This window comes from Pinus tabuliformis, chromosome 3_2 (genome assembly GCF_031772625.1).
Source record: "Pinus tabuliformis cultivar Carrire ecotype Pingquan chromosome 3_2, CPIR1, whole genome shotgun sequence".
NCBI classification, from domain to species: Eukaryota; Viridiplantae; Streptophyta; class Pinopsida; order Pinales; family Pinaceae; genus Pinus; species Pinus tabuliformis.
The window spans coordinates 173091957-173107594 of NC_142302.1; the positions used below are offsets into that span (position 1 = coordinate 173091957).

Consider the following 15638-nt stretch of genomic DNA (forward strand, 5'->3'; position numbering starts at 1 on the left):
AAATAGTAATGGGGAGAGAAAAGATGAATGTCGGCTCTCAATTTTTGATGAGAAGTCGGCTGTCTCTGATTAATTTAATTAATTAATTTTTATTTTTTTTTTTAGTATTATAATAATTAAAGATAATTAGGATTAATGATATTAAATTGATCAAAGTTAATGTTAAAAGAATTAATTCTAGAAAATTGAATTAATATTTAAAATTTTGATCAATAATATTAATTAATATTGATATTAATTGAAATACTTATTAGTCCCTGCCTGGGACTATTAGCGATCGATCGATCGCTGACCGAGTAGTTTGACCGTTATATTTTTGGTATATTGGCATTTTAACCTAAGTTTATGCAAAGTTTTGGTGCGGAAAATAATTGGGGTCTTATTATCGGCTTCGAGTTGTTCGATGCAAAGGACGGTTGATATGCCGCGCAAGTTGGTTTGTCGTAGGACTCGCCGTACACGCTCTGGTCTGCTCCACAGTCCACCCGCTTAGCAGTCCTGAATATGGCAGTATCCCCCCACTCAGCCCCAAAATCATAAGCTTGTGGATGAAGCTGAAGAATCTCGATGCTCATTACCGAAGGATCACCGTGGCCGGTGCTGTGAAAGCAGATAGTGGCAGCAGTGTCCAAGACAAAAACTGAAGCTTCGACATATGCCTGGTCGTCGTTCATGCTCCAGCCCGGCTTTAAAGAATAAACCTGTGTTCCTTCAATGGAGACGTCAAAGAGCGGCTCGCGGTCGGCCAAAACGTCCTCGTTGAGGCCAAAGAACATTCTAACGGAATAATGGTCGTTCGGTAGACGAGTGACGTTGTAGCAGTTCTCGGGACCGTCCGAGAGCTTAAAGAAACGGAGTTTCTTGAGCTGAGGAGCGATCTAGCTCATGGTGGTGGCGTTTGCGGACGAGCCGCCTGTGTAACCGTAGTCTTTTACCCAGAGCATATTCGTCTGGGGGGTATGTGTGTTCTCCCATGAACCGCAGCTGATCCGGATGGCCAACGGCTCTGCAAAACCAAAAATGCTGTTATACTCTTCTTTCGACTACTTTGAGAAGTAGAATTTAATCAAAATATGATTTGAATTGTCGAATCTTGAAGCTATCGGCTTCTGAAGTTGAAATTTGAAAACCTTCAAAATATTCTGGAATTTTAACTTAACTGAGATCATGTGGCTTTGAGCTTACCTGCATTCTGTGAAAATGTTGTGTAAATGCTCGTCCACACACAAATACACGCCACTGCGGTCAATCTAAAGCCAACCTTGACTGTTTCCTTCGCCATTTTTCAGTAACAGAACTCGATCGCAAAGCCTCTTACGCATGATTAGGATATGGTTCCTTAACAGAGAGCCTAAACTTCATCAGAAATGGAGACATAACGTCAATGAGAACTGCAAAACTCTAAGACGATATCCATGATCTCCACAGGCTAGAATCATGAGGCGTCTTCAGGGGCTCCACAGTAGTCCAAGAACCGCAAGATATTGCAATGATGGCGTTTTCCTGCCTTTTTACAGTCATACAACGGTAATGTTTGTTGGTTCCCGTGGATCTGTGTTCCCACGCCGATCACGCGTTCGAATCTCATCGCCAGTACCTGCAGAAACCAAAGTACATATACGATTAGAATCAAAGGTAAAGGTGGATGCCTATGTTGAAAATATGAACGGGAAAAGAGTGTTGCAGTGTAACTTGTGGTTGGATATGTATTTTGCTATTTTTTGAGTCACAGATGTGAACCTAGTCTGCCTCTGTATTTGTGATTTTGCAAGATTTTCAAAGGAAGAAGAGAATGTCATACCCCTTGAGATTTCAGTTCTCTGAGACTGAGCATAACACGACGACATGACCCTGAGGGTGTCATGGCAGGGTGTCCTTTAGCAGAGGGTGTCCTTCAATGCGATGTAGTAGCTATTGTCTCAATTTTGGCGGTCAGGAGTTCGAAGCACATGGTCACTAATTCTTCATTAGCGGCCTTCCCTCGCCCTTCTGACAGATCCAATTTCAGCTGCAAGTCGATATACGCATTGGCGCCACCATCAGGGGACCATCGCTGAGTATGAAGCACATACAGATGATGCACATGGGTAGTAACATCTTCCTCCAGTTGCTTCCTGAAGCACATACATCCAGTTGCTTCCTGAACTTACACTCTTAGATTGACGTGTCTAACTGTTGCCGCTTGCCATGCTTGTACAAGCAACATAGTAAAATGGTAAAAATTAGTTGCATGCAACTTTCCAACTGTCGAAATAAAAATATGAATGGCATGGCATTCAAGGCAGCACCAGCTGTTATGTTTCGCTCTTCGACACCCAACACCAGATGTTATGAGTTGGGAGTTGTGCTGAATTTTGGATATCACATAGTATTTTATAAGTTTAGTTTGAGTCGGTAGTTAGTTTGAAAATAAATTAATTGTAATTTTTACAAATCCGATAAAACTCAGATTTTTTGTGAAATTTTCTGGATCCCCTGTCAAATCGGCAGGGACTGCCATTGCTTGCAATTCTTGTTATTATTATCATTAATTAATATAATAATAAGTAGTAATAATAATCATCATAATTAATGTTAAAAAGTTATTAATCTAGGAATATTGTATTAATTTTTATATTTATTATATATGTTGGTACAATTTTTATTTATTTATTTATTAATTTTTAGACTAGGTTTAAGCTTAGTAAGGAAATTAATAAATAATTGCTATTTGAAAATATTATTGATATTATTATTAATAATTATTATTTATTAATCTAATAGTTAATAATAAAAATTAGAATTAATAATATTAATAATGAACATAATTAGAATAGATTAAATTAATCCAAGAATATTGTATTTAGAATATAAATTGAAAATATTAATCAAGAATTTAATATTTATTATTTATTTATCATTTATTTAATTATAAATAATAAATATGTTAGTGCTGATATTTATATTCTTAATTAGAATAATTATCAAAATAATTTTAAATAATATTAAAATAGGTTAGAACTATTATTTAAAAGTGTAAATATTAATAATAGTTATTATTATTGTGTTAAAATAGATATTTTAATATTTAAAAAACGAAGTAATTAATATGGGTAATTAATAAATAGATTAATTAATTAATGATAATTAATATTGTAAATGTTTAATAGTGAATTAATTATTATTATTATTATTATACCGGTAGCGGGTTAATTTTTCTGATTAGGGGAAGCCAGCTTCCACTAATCTCCATACCACTGTCTCTGTTGAGATTATGCGGGTGTTTGATAATTTCAAGAGCTTCTCTGATCTTTCGCCTATGGTGTTGCTCTTCCTTAGCGATAATAGAGGCGCTTTCCAAGCAGACATGGTGCTTAGTTTTTAACGAGTGTTCTGCCAAGGCGGAAGTACGAGACCTTTCATTCTTAATATCAGCTCCATGTTCCTTGAGTCTTGTCTGCAGGGAGCGACCTGTTTCACCAATGTAGCTTTTTCCACATGAGCAATCAATTTTATAGACACCTTTAAGTTGATGTTTATCAATATTATCCTTGACAGATCTCATACCTTGCCTAATCATTCCAGGGGTTGAGAATTGCGTGCTTATGTTTTTCCTTCTTAGGATTTTCGCAATCTTATCTGTAACTCCATGAATGAAAGGTAGAAAAACCCTACCACCCTCAGGTTGATCTCGGGCCTTAGGTTCATGAGATAGCATCCTTTTCTCGGCTTTCTGAATTGCTCTTTTAATCTCATTTTCTTTGTAGCCTATGCCTTTAAAGGTTGAGACTAAATGCTTCTTTTCTTCATCCAGATGATCAGCATCAGAAATTCGAAGGGCCCTCATAGCAAGAGTGTTTAGAACACCAAGTTTCTGGGCTGGATGATGGTGGGAATCAGCGTGAAGGTAGTTTTCTGTATGGGTTGACTTCCTGAAGACTTTGTGCCCTATGGAGCCATCCTCCTTTCTCATGATGAGGATGTCTAAAAAAGGGATGCTCATGTTTTCTTCAAGCTCCATGGTGAATTTTATTTCTGAGGAGATGGAATTTAGGTGAATAAAAAACTTGTCAAGCTCTGCTTTACCATGTGTCCATTTTATATTAGTATCATCGACGAATCTCTTCCACCATGCTGGTTTCAGAGGGTAAGATTCCAGGGCCTTCTTTTCAAAATATTCCATGTATAAGTTGGCCACGATTGGTGAAAGGGGGGATCCCATTGCCACTCCAGATGTCTGCTCATAATATGTTCCCTGGAAGGTGAAAACTGTTGATCGCAAGCAGATTTCGGCCAATCTTGCAGTCCCCGGATCAGTAACCTCTTTTATAACCTGAATGGCTTCTTCAAGAGGGATCTTAGTGAATAAGGACACTACGTCAAAGCTAACAAGGATGTCATCACGCTCTATTTTCTCATTCTTAATGAGATTCACAAAGTCATGGGAGTCTTTGATGAAAGAATCAGTGTTTCCAACGAGGGGCTTGAGGATTCTTGCAACATACTTAGCGAGCTCATAGGTTGGGGATCCAATGGTATTGACAATTGGTCTAAGAGGGACTCCATCTTTATGGATCTTGGGTAACCCATAAATCCTAGGGATGCATTCACTAGAGGGAATTAATTTCTTTTTTAATTTATCATCAAGGTTGGATTCCAAAATTGCCTTTTTCACCTCTTTCATAATCTTGGGGATGGGGTTATTGCTCAGCTTCTTATAACTACCACATTTGAGGTGTTCATTCATTTTGAATATATAATCTTCTTTATCCAAGATCACGGCTGCTCCTCCCTTATCTGCCTTGAGAACCACAATTTTATCATTGTTACGCAGGGATTTGAAGGCCTTTTGTTCTGCTTTACTCAAATTACTTTTGGGGGCTCTGGCCTTTCTCATAATAAGGGAGCATTCTTGTCTTAATTCTTCCTTATCTTCCAAGGGAAGGTTGTTAATCCCATCCTCTATGTTACATATCATTTTCTCAATGGGAAGGTTTTTCGGAGCAACAACAAATCCAAGACCTTTTCTGAGGACATTAATGACCTCAGGTTCTAAAACCTGGAAGGACAGATTTACGACTTTCTTCTTTAATTTTGATTCGCAAGTGTTGAAATCTTTGCTGTTAATTTTGACTTCTCTTTAGGAAGTCAACCCATACAGAAAACTACCTTCATGCTAATTCCCACCATCATCCAACCCAAACTTGGTGTTCTAAACACTCTTGCTATCAGGGCCCTTCGAATTTCTGACGCTGATCATATGGATGAAGAAAAGAAGCATTTAGTCTCAACCTTTAAAGGCATAGGCTACAAAGAAAATGAGATTAAAAGAGCAATTCAGAAAGCCGAGAAAAGGATGCTATCTCATGAACTTAAAGCCCGAGATCAACCTGAGGGTGGTAGGGTTTTTCTACCTTTCATTCATGGAGTTACAGATAAGATTGTGAAAATCCTAAGAAGGAAAAACATAAGCACGCAATTCTCAGCCCCTGGAACGATTAGGCAAGGTATGAGATCTATCAAGGATAATATTGATAAAAATCAACTTAAAGGTGTCTATAAAATTGATTGCTCATGTGGAAAAAGCTACATTGGTGAAACAGGTCGCTCCCTGCATACAAGATTCAAGGAACATGGAGCTGATATTAAGAATGAAAGGCCTCGTACTTCCGCCTTGGCAGAACACTCGTTAAAAACTAAGCACCATGTCTGCTTGGAAAGCGCCTCTATTATCGCTAAGGAAGAGCAACACCATAGGCGAAAGATCAGAGAAGCTCTTGAAATTATCAAACACCCGCATAATCTCAACAGAGACAGTGGTATGGAGATTAGTGGAAGCTGGCTTCCCCTAATCAGAAAAATTAACCCGCTACCGGTATAATAATAATAATTAATTCACTATTAAACATTTACAATATTAATTATCATTAATTAATTAATCTATTTATTAATTACCCATATTAATTACTTCGTTTCTTAAATATTAAAATATCTATTTTAACACAATAATAATAACTATTATTAATATTTACACTTTTAAATAATAGTTCTAACCTATTTTAATATTATTTAAAATTATTTTGATAATTATTCTAATTAAAAATATAAATATCAGCACTAACGTATTTATTATTTATAATTAAATAAATGATAAATAAATATTAAATATTAAATTCTTGATTAATATTTCCAATTTATATTCTAAATACAATATTCTTGGATTAATTTAATCTATTCTAATTATGTTCATTATTAATATTATTAATTCTAATTTTTATTATTAACTATTAGATTAATAAATAATAATTATTAATAATAATATCAATAATATTTTCAAATAGCAATTATTTATTAATTTCCTTACTAAGCTTAAACCTAGTCTAAAAATTAATAAATAAATAAATAAAAATTGTACCAACATATATAATAAATATAAAAATTAATACAATATTCCTAGATTAATAACTTTTTAACATTAATTATGATGATTATTATTACTACTTATTATTATATTAATTAATGATAATAATAATAATTATTTCAATTAATATCAATATTAATTAATATTATTGATCAAAAATTTTAAATATTAATTCAATTTTCTAGAATTAATTCTTTTAACATTAACTTTGATCAATTTAATATCATTAATCCTAATTATCTTTAATTATTATAATACTAAAAAAAATAAAATTAATTAATTAATTAAATTAATCAGAGACAACCGACTTCTCATCAAAAATTGAGAGCCGACATTCATCTTTTCTCTCCCCATTACTATTTAACCCTCAAATAAGCTCTTCTTCTATCAAGCATTCAAGTTGTCCTGATGATGGATCCCGGTTGGGATTTGAAACGTTGGCAGAAAATGGTTCTTACTGTGGATTCTCTGGTGACTAAGTCGAAAATAGAAGGTCACATCGAGCATCAAAAAGAAGTTTTCAAACTCTTAAAGGATAACCTTACTTTGGCACAAAATTGAATGAAATAACAGGTAGATCAACATCGTAGTGAAAGAAGTTTTGATGTAGGTGACTGGGTATTTTTACGGCTACAACCATACAAACAAATGTCTCAAGCAAGCTAAGAAGGATAATAAATTAGCACCCAAGTACTATGGTCCTTACAAGGTGTTGCAAAATATTGGTACTATGACATACAAATTGGCGTTGCCTACATCTTCTTGAGTCCACCTAGTTTTCCATGTTTCATGCTTAAAGAAGGTTACCGATGACAAGCTTCCACTTCAAACAATGTTGTCAAAACTTGACGAAGAATGAAAAATCATATTTGATCCTGAAGAAGTCATGGAAACAAGAACCCGAAAACTACGAAATCGATCAATTTCAGAGTATCTCATTAAGTGGAAGAACTTACCCATTGAAGATTCCACATGGGAGGATGAGAATTTTATACAGAAGCATCCATAACTACTCAAGCGTTGAGGACAACACTTTTTTGAAGGAGAGGGAAATGTTAGGTCCCTATAATATTGGTGTAGCTTCCTTATTGTTATTGTTAGTGTAGCTCCCTTATTGTTATTGTTGTTCCCTTACATTATTATTGTTATGTAAGCTCTGATTATATTGTGACCCCTTAAAATCCTATATATACAAAGGAGGTCTTGTTATTTGTATCATCCAAGAATTTTTCATTTATGTAATGTGAAGGAGATTTCCCCCTCGAATAGAATAATTTTTAAGTCGTTGATCTATCTATTTGTGAACTGGTTGCATAACACATTTCAAATTAGATTCCCCTCAAGGCATTTTTGAGTTTCAAAAACATTTAGACAATTTTCAAAACTTAATTATTAACGATACACTTTATAATTAAACTATTGAGAATATTCTTTCACCTTTATCAAGTTAATTTGTTGATTGAAATCTTCTCTAAATTCTAGAAGTCATTGGGTTAAATTTAGAAGTTTACCTCTAAGGAGTTTGTCTTATTTACAAGCCTTCTTAGATATTATAGTTTTCCTCTAAAGTATGATTCAACTCTCAAGTTTCCATTCTTTACAAGTCTATTCATGTTGGTGAAATCTTGGTATGTCCTTTATATGAGGCTTTCCTATGCTTTTCATTTTTTACTCCATACAATGAAACATCATGTGACTTTTTCATGGATGAAAAACTATCACTTTTTTGGCATATTTCACTACAACAAAACAGGCAATTTATGCCAAATTTAGCACCAGATTTTAGTGTATTTTTCTCTCCATTGGGATGAGCAACCTGGCGCTAAATCTGGCTATATTGTACAATTTTTAAAGCATCATTTTTTTGCGCCAAATTTTGCATCTTTTTTACACCAAACTTTGCATCATTTTTTGCATCATATTTTGCACCATTTTTTGCTTCTTGTTTTGTGCCATTCTTTGCTTCTATTTTTGTGTCGTAAATTGCATCGAGTTTTACACCATCTTTTGCATCTGATTTAGTGCATTTTTTTGCATCGAGTTTGTGCCAGTTTTTGCATCTAGTCTTATGCCATTTTTTGCTTCTAATTTTGTACTTATTTTTACATCTATTTTTGCACCAATTTTTTTCCCTTTTTTTACACCATTTTTTGCATCTAATTTTGCACCATATGTTGAATCTGATTTAGTGCCAAAATTTTCATCCATTTTTGTACCATTTTTTTCATCCACTTTTTCATTTCATTTGTCTCCCTTTTTTGCATCCTATTTTGCACCTAATTTTGCATCATTTGTTGCATCCAATTTAGCATCATTTTTAACAACATTTCTTGCATCCAATTTTGCATCCTTTTGAGCATCTAAATTTTCACCTTATGTTGGACCATGTGTTGCTTTGAATCCCATTTTGTGTCTAATGTTACGTTCAATTTTGAGCCATTTTTTTCGTCTACTTTTGCATTTGTTTTTGCACCAAGTTTTGAATCATTTTTTGCACCTCATTTTGCATCCAAATTTGAGCCATTTTTATGCCCATTTTTGCACCATTTTTTCTACTTTTGTGTCCAATTTTTCACCATTTTTTATGTCCAATTTTGCATCATTTTTGGTGTCTAATTTTTCATCCTTTTTTGCATCCAAATTTGCATCCTTTTTTCTGCCACATTTTGTGTCCACATTTGCATCTCATTTTGCACCTAGATTTTAGTTTGAATTTTCATCTAGTTATGCATCATTTTTGGCATCCTTAGTTTCACCGTTTTTTAGTCCCATTTTGCTTCTTGTTTTGTGTCTTTTCTTACATCCTTTTTGCACCCAAATTTGCATCCTAATTTTACACCATTCTTTGCATCCTCATTTTGGTGTCCATTTTTGCATCCTTGTTTGCGCCCAATTTGGTATCTTTTTGTATGCCCTATTTTGTTCCCTTCTTTGTGTCTAGTTTTGCACCTTTTTTTAATTCTACTTTAAAATCCTTTTTGTCTCATTGTTTGCATCTTGTTTTGATGGCTAGTTTAACATCCAATTCTACTCTCAATTTTGCATCAATGGTTACATCCACTTTTGGCTTCTTGTTTAGAGTTTTACTTTTACTTCCATTTTACTAATTTTATTACATAGTGAAATATATTACAATTTCTAAATATCATTTGGCTGTAGGATTTAATGCACAGTTAGATGAACATAAAACCCTCTCAATTTATCCTAGAAACCTAAGATAGATTGATTAAGAGAAAGGTTTTTCTAAGGCTCGGGATTCTTAGTAGATCAAGATGTAGAGTATAGATTAAGAAAAGAAGAATGAATTCATGTGAGTCCTTGCATGTAGTTCTTGTTGGAGTTTTTAGTGTAGCTAGGAAGCGCTCCTAGATATCTCCAAATCTTGGTCCTACACACAAGAGAGATAACAAAGAAAACTTCACAACATAATATCTTGATAATTGAAACTATCATAAACATATAAATATTACTGAATAAATAAATATAAACCAAAATACCATACATTCATTAGTTAATTAGGATAAGTAAAGAATGAATAGTAGCATATGGAAGGAAGAACAACTAATCTATATTAATAAAAGAGTTGGAGGAAAGTTACAACCATCAGATGCAGTTGCAACAACACCTCCCCCAACTCCTAGCTCCAAAACTCTCCCTCTCAAGATAGATCTCAACAGTGTGACAATACACGAATTCCCATCATTTCCTCAATGGCCAAGCCTCCAATATATAGGAAAGTGAAGGCTATGAAGATTTCCCAAATTCCTCATTAGTTCAATTTTGGCAAAATCTATTGGGTGAATAATGTTTCCTCATATAAAAATGGCATTTTCCACTTTTTAGATGCTTTTATGCTCAAGAAAAAGCTTCCCCATGCTTTATGGCACTTTCCCACTTTTGTATGCTTTTACTTTTTAGGAAAAATCTAAAGATGAGGATAAAGAGATCACATTCCACCATATGAGTTTCTGAAAGTGAACAAGAGTGTCAAATTCTAGTTAACTCGAGCTTTTTTCCTCGTATTAGAAGAATTTTCATTTTAAAATATTAACACTGAATTTCCATGTCATAATGTGTAAGCCAATCAAAATCCTTTAAAATTTAAAAGACATACAGGTGTGACTAGGCAGTGGAATTTTTTTTAATAATATAACTTACATAATTAACTGTGAATGGTGCCCAAGTGACCCAAAACTATATTAAATATTAAAAATAAAATTAATATCTTCATCTATAAAAGTTAGAATATCAAGAATATTTTTAATGAAGGGTAAATCATTGTGTGTTAAATAATTAAATTTAAATATAAAATCCTAAATCCTAAATTTAATTTAAATTTTAAATTTACTTTCTTAATTTAAAATTTATTAAATCTTATATTGATAAATCAATTTAAATATAAAATATAAATATATGGTTATTTTGATAAAAGTGCATTTATTTTAGTAACTTAAATTTAAATTTAACTTAAATTTATATTTTAAATTTAAATTTTCTTAAATCTTGTGTTAACAAATTAATTTCAATATAAAATACATGTAGACGGTTATTTTTTATAAAAGTGATGTTTATTTGGGTAATTTAAATTTCCTTTAAATTTAAATTTAAATTTCCTTTAAATTTTGAATTTTCTTTTTTAATTTAAATTTTATTAAATCTTGTGCTAATATATTAATTTAAATATAAAATACATATATTATTTTGATAAATGTGACATTTATTTGGGTAATTTTTGTAAAAGAATAATAAAAATGGTATATTAAAAAATTGTCTACATGGCATTATTTCATTAGTTTCTTAATTTTTTCTTAGGTGGTTATTTTTTGAGTTGAAAATTCCTCTAATGCGAGAATTTTGGTAACAAAAGTTAGATGAAGGGGACAACTTGTTATAGACTAGGATACCGTGGTCCTCATGGTACATAACTTGTATTATAGGCTTATATAGTTTAGGAGAAAGGGGTATTTCAACCAACAACATAGTATTCTCCTCCAAGATGATGAGGAGATATTTTCATGTATAACACATTTAAGAATATATCACCATTCCAATTCATAACTTAGTATTTGTAAACAAATTTAAAGACAATTGACAACATTCATAAAAAAATATAGCAGTATCCTCATTTATAACAATTCTCCATCAAAAAATCATTGACAATTTTCAATATACATATATTACTACTAAATCAACATTTATCGCAGATATCATTATTCCAAGGTAAATTCACAACATTACATCCAAAAATAGTAATATCATCATACATAATCATTCTCCATAAAAAAGCATTGACAGGTTTCAACACATATATAAAGTAACAAGATAATACTAATAGTATCCTCATCATCTTTAATCAAATCAACTAAGATTGAAATTTGTGATTATCATATCAAAATATTTCATGAACACCATTATTCTAAGGTAAATTCACAACATCCATCAAAAGATAGTAATATCATCATACATAATAATTCTCCATCAAAATAATGTTGATAATTTTCAATATATACATAAAATAACAAGATAAAAATGATAATATCATCATCATATTTAATCAAATCAACTAAAAGTCAATGTAAGATTACCAAATAAAAATGTTTCATAGATATCATTATGCTAAGGTAAATTCACAACATCCATAAAAAAAATAGGAATCTCATCATACACAATAATTCTTCATAAAAAAATTGTAAACAATTTTCAACATATTCATAAGGTAACAAGATAGCACCGATAGTATCATCATCATTATTCAAATAAACTAAAATTCAAATGTATGATTACCATATTAAGACATCCAACTAAATATAAAAAATAATGCATGGCTAGCTAGCACCACGAAAATCATAGTCAAGCTCATCCTCATGATCATTTCCATGATCATCATCCCGACCATCCTGATAATATCATCCACATAATCATCACCAATGCCATCGTCATCATCATCATCATCATCTCTGATATATGATCTAATCTAAACATAGTCTATATCATTATCTTCGTGGTCATTACCGATAGCATTCTGGAAAAAAAAATCAATATTACATGTTAGTATTAATTCTATAGAAAAGTGCATATTTTTATTACAATGCTAACAATAAAATGAGGTAGGACATAATAACATTTAATAATACTAAAAATAAAATGAAAATATGGCTTAAGATATATTGGAGATCCAACTAAGATTACACTTGTAATTCACATTAAGTAGTAAAAGCATTTTTTAATTCATATGAAGTAGGTACCCATTTGTTCTTCATATTATATTGTGAATGTTTCTTATGATTTCCATGCAGAATTGGTAAATTAATATTTATTGGAAGCTTTATTTCAAATTACAATTGTAATTCAGATTAGAAATAGAAGAAATTTTAACAAAAAAATAATGTCACATGAAAAAGTAAATTGTTTTTAATGAAAAATAAGCCGCATACAATATGAATGTCACATGAAATATTGAGTTGTTTTTAATGCATGTAATTTTATCTATAATAAAATGGATCCTAATGTTCGTTCAAGAAAAAATGCTCACAAATAATTACTTCATTTTATCCATTATCACACTTAATCCATTATACCTAGTGACGAAAATGATTCCATTCAAATTGCTTTGAACTCCCTAAATATAATGTAAAAGAGAAAACTCCATGACCATGACCACGACCATGACCGCAACCCCCTCCCTTGCCTCGTCCACCATTAGAGACAATGAACTTGGAGTTATGACCACGATAGCAACCCCTCCCTTGCCTTGTGTCCACCATTAGAGGCATTGAACTTGGAATTAAGAGTATTCATGTTTTCTTTGCTCTAATTAATCTCCAAGGAATCAAAACTTGATCAATATATCAAGGGCTCCATCAAGGAATAAATATATCATAAGAGAAGCTCAATAGGCTTTGCCAAAAGAGTATGAAAAAACACTTATCTTTGTTTTATGAAATACCTTGAGTAAGTGAAATGAATGGTGGGAAACACTTACCAAGGAAAGGAATATTTTTGGTCCGTCCTTATTTCTATTATTATTTTTGCTGCTTAGAATGGAGGGAAGTGTTTAAAAAAATTCTAAAAAATATTTTAAATTAAAAAAGAATAAATTTATTTGCTTAAGTTTAGTATTTTTATTTTTTTATTTATTTATTTTTGTATTCAGTTTAGTATTTTTTTTTTTTTCTAAAAAAATATATTTAGTTTCTGGTTTTTTTTATAACAAAAATTGTATTTTCTTTTTATAAAAATGGATTTTAAACATCCATTCATGCTAAATTTGTGATTTTATGATATAAGTTTAAATTATATATAAAAAAGTAACTTAATGCCATGCATTGTGTCGCTGAGATGGGTATTATACATCTCTTACTTGCTAAGTTATAGAATGTGCTTGTGTTTTCTTAATGCAATAAAATTAATTATTCTCTTCATTATATCTTGAGATGTTCAACCCGCACCTAATAAAACAATAAACTTAAAATAGGTTTGCCTTTGTCCTTTGTAGATTTCTTTCCCCATTAATCCTTGTCTTAATAGATTAATTGTCTTATGGTGGCCTTGAGTGGTCACTCCCATTAGTTGCATGCTTTTTAGTTTTATGTTAGTGACATTTCTTAGGATTGATAACATGTTATTTAATTTAGGAAAATGTGTTAATTTTCCATATTATTGTTAAATATTAATATTAAATATGTTGGTTTTGAACATGGTTTAGCAAAAAGTTCCCAAAAAGTTTATAGATTGTAATTTATAATGTAATGCTTCATTGCTTGATGAAATTGTTTTGGATATTTTTTTTAAAGATTCATTGATTGATGAAATTTTTATGGATATTTTTTTTTAGTAAATTAACTTGTATGTGATAAAGTCAAAAGTCACCTCTTTTTGAGATTTTCATTGGTTAATTTCCCTTAAGGCTATCAAGTTCACCATTCAGTCCTAGGTTAAGGAAATATAGGAGTCATGAAGTGGCATTGTCCAATAACTTAAATCTTGGAACATGTTTTTTTTAGTCACATTATACTTCCTTTCTGTGTAAATTCTCCATGAAAATAGTCTCATGGAACATGAGGGACCTCAATATTTAACGAAAACAAATACTACTAAATGAAAAATGGTATGCAAAGCACCCATCAATAATGTTGATATAAGAAATAAAAATATTAAGTGAGGTTCTACCTGATATAATTAGAAAATGGGGGAGGAATTTCCAAGTAGTAGTGATTGATGATTAGATATACTTGGGTGGAATGGTTATTATTTGGAATGATCAGGACATCAAGGTTACGAATATGTTTACCTCTTTTCGCATTATGACAATATAATTTTAGTTAATTGACATCGAGGACTACTACCATGTATCCAATGTCTATGACTCCAATATCACAAATGGAAAACCTCTATTTCTCAATTCTATTTCCAGCACAAGTAATTTATACTCCCCATATCCATGGATTATTGGGAGTGACTTCAATATTATCAAGTGTCTCGAAGAAAAGAAAGGATGAATCACAATGTTTACCAAGAGATTTTGTAAGATATACCATCAAGGCCCTAAAGTAGTATCCATTAAAGTTCTCAAGCAATGAGTCTCCAACCCACACATGTGGATCAATGACATGTAATACATGTGTGTGTGGTGACTAACTTAATACACTGTTCTAATAACTCCACAAACTTAAGTATTTCACTCCGTCACATGATTGACCATAGTGTGACATAAGTAAACCAAGAGTAGAAATGAAACCCTTAGGCAAGAAAATTTCCCTAGATCCTCAATTAGGTGCTTAAATGATGAAGTGAAAATGAAAGGGGAAAAGAGGACTTCATGATTTAACCATCACAAACATGTTATCAAGTGTGACTAGGAGTGTATATATTCATATGTTTTCCAAAGAGGGTGTGAATACATGAGTTACCATTCATTGGGCCTTATTTTTCTTTCTTTTGATTTTTCTTATATATAGGACTTAGGGAATAAGGTTTTCATAAGTTTTGAACAACTCATAGATATAATATTTACATAAATTTTCACTTTAACCTTAGAGTTTAGACTTAGATAAATCCTTATAGTGTATCTTTAATGATTTTGGCTTTCACTTTTTGATTTTCTTTCATCACAAATGAAAAAAGGGGAAATATTTTGCCACAAATCTATGAATGCTTAATCATAAAGGTGTCATGCGATGAAAACAAATTAATTATGTTATTCCCTATGAAAATGATGGGTATTCTTGAGAAACGGTTA

The 15638-nt window shown here is 31.7% G+C and overlaps 1 pseudogene; it reads right to left on the reverse strand.

Annotated features, from left to right (window-relative positions):
• Window positions 1-332: 332 nt before the first annotated feature.
• On the reverse strand, window positions 333-1282 carry LOC149180344 (receptor-like protein 4 pseudogene; annotated as a pseudogene).
• Between the last annotated feature and the right edge of the window lie 14356 nt (window positions 1283-15638).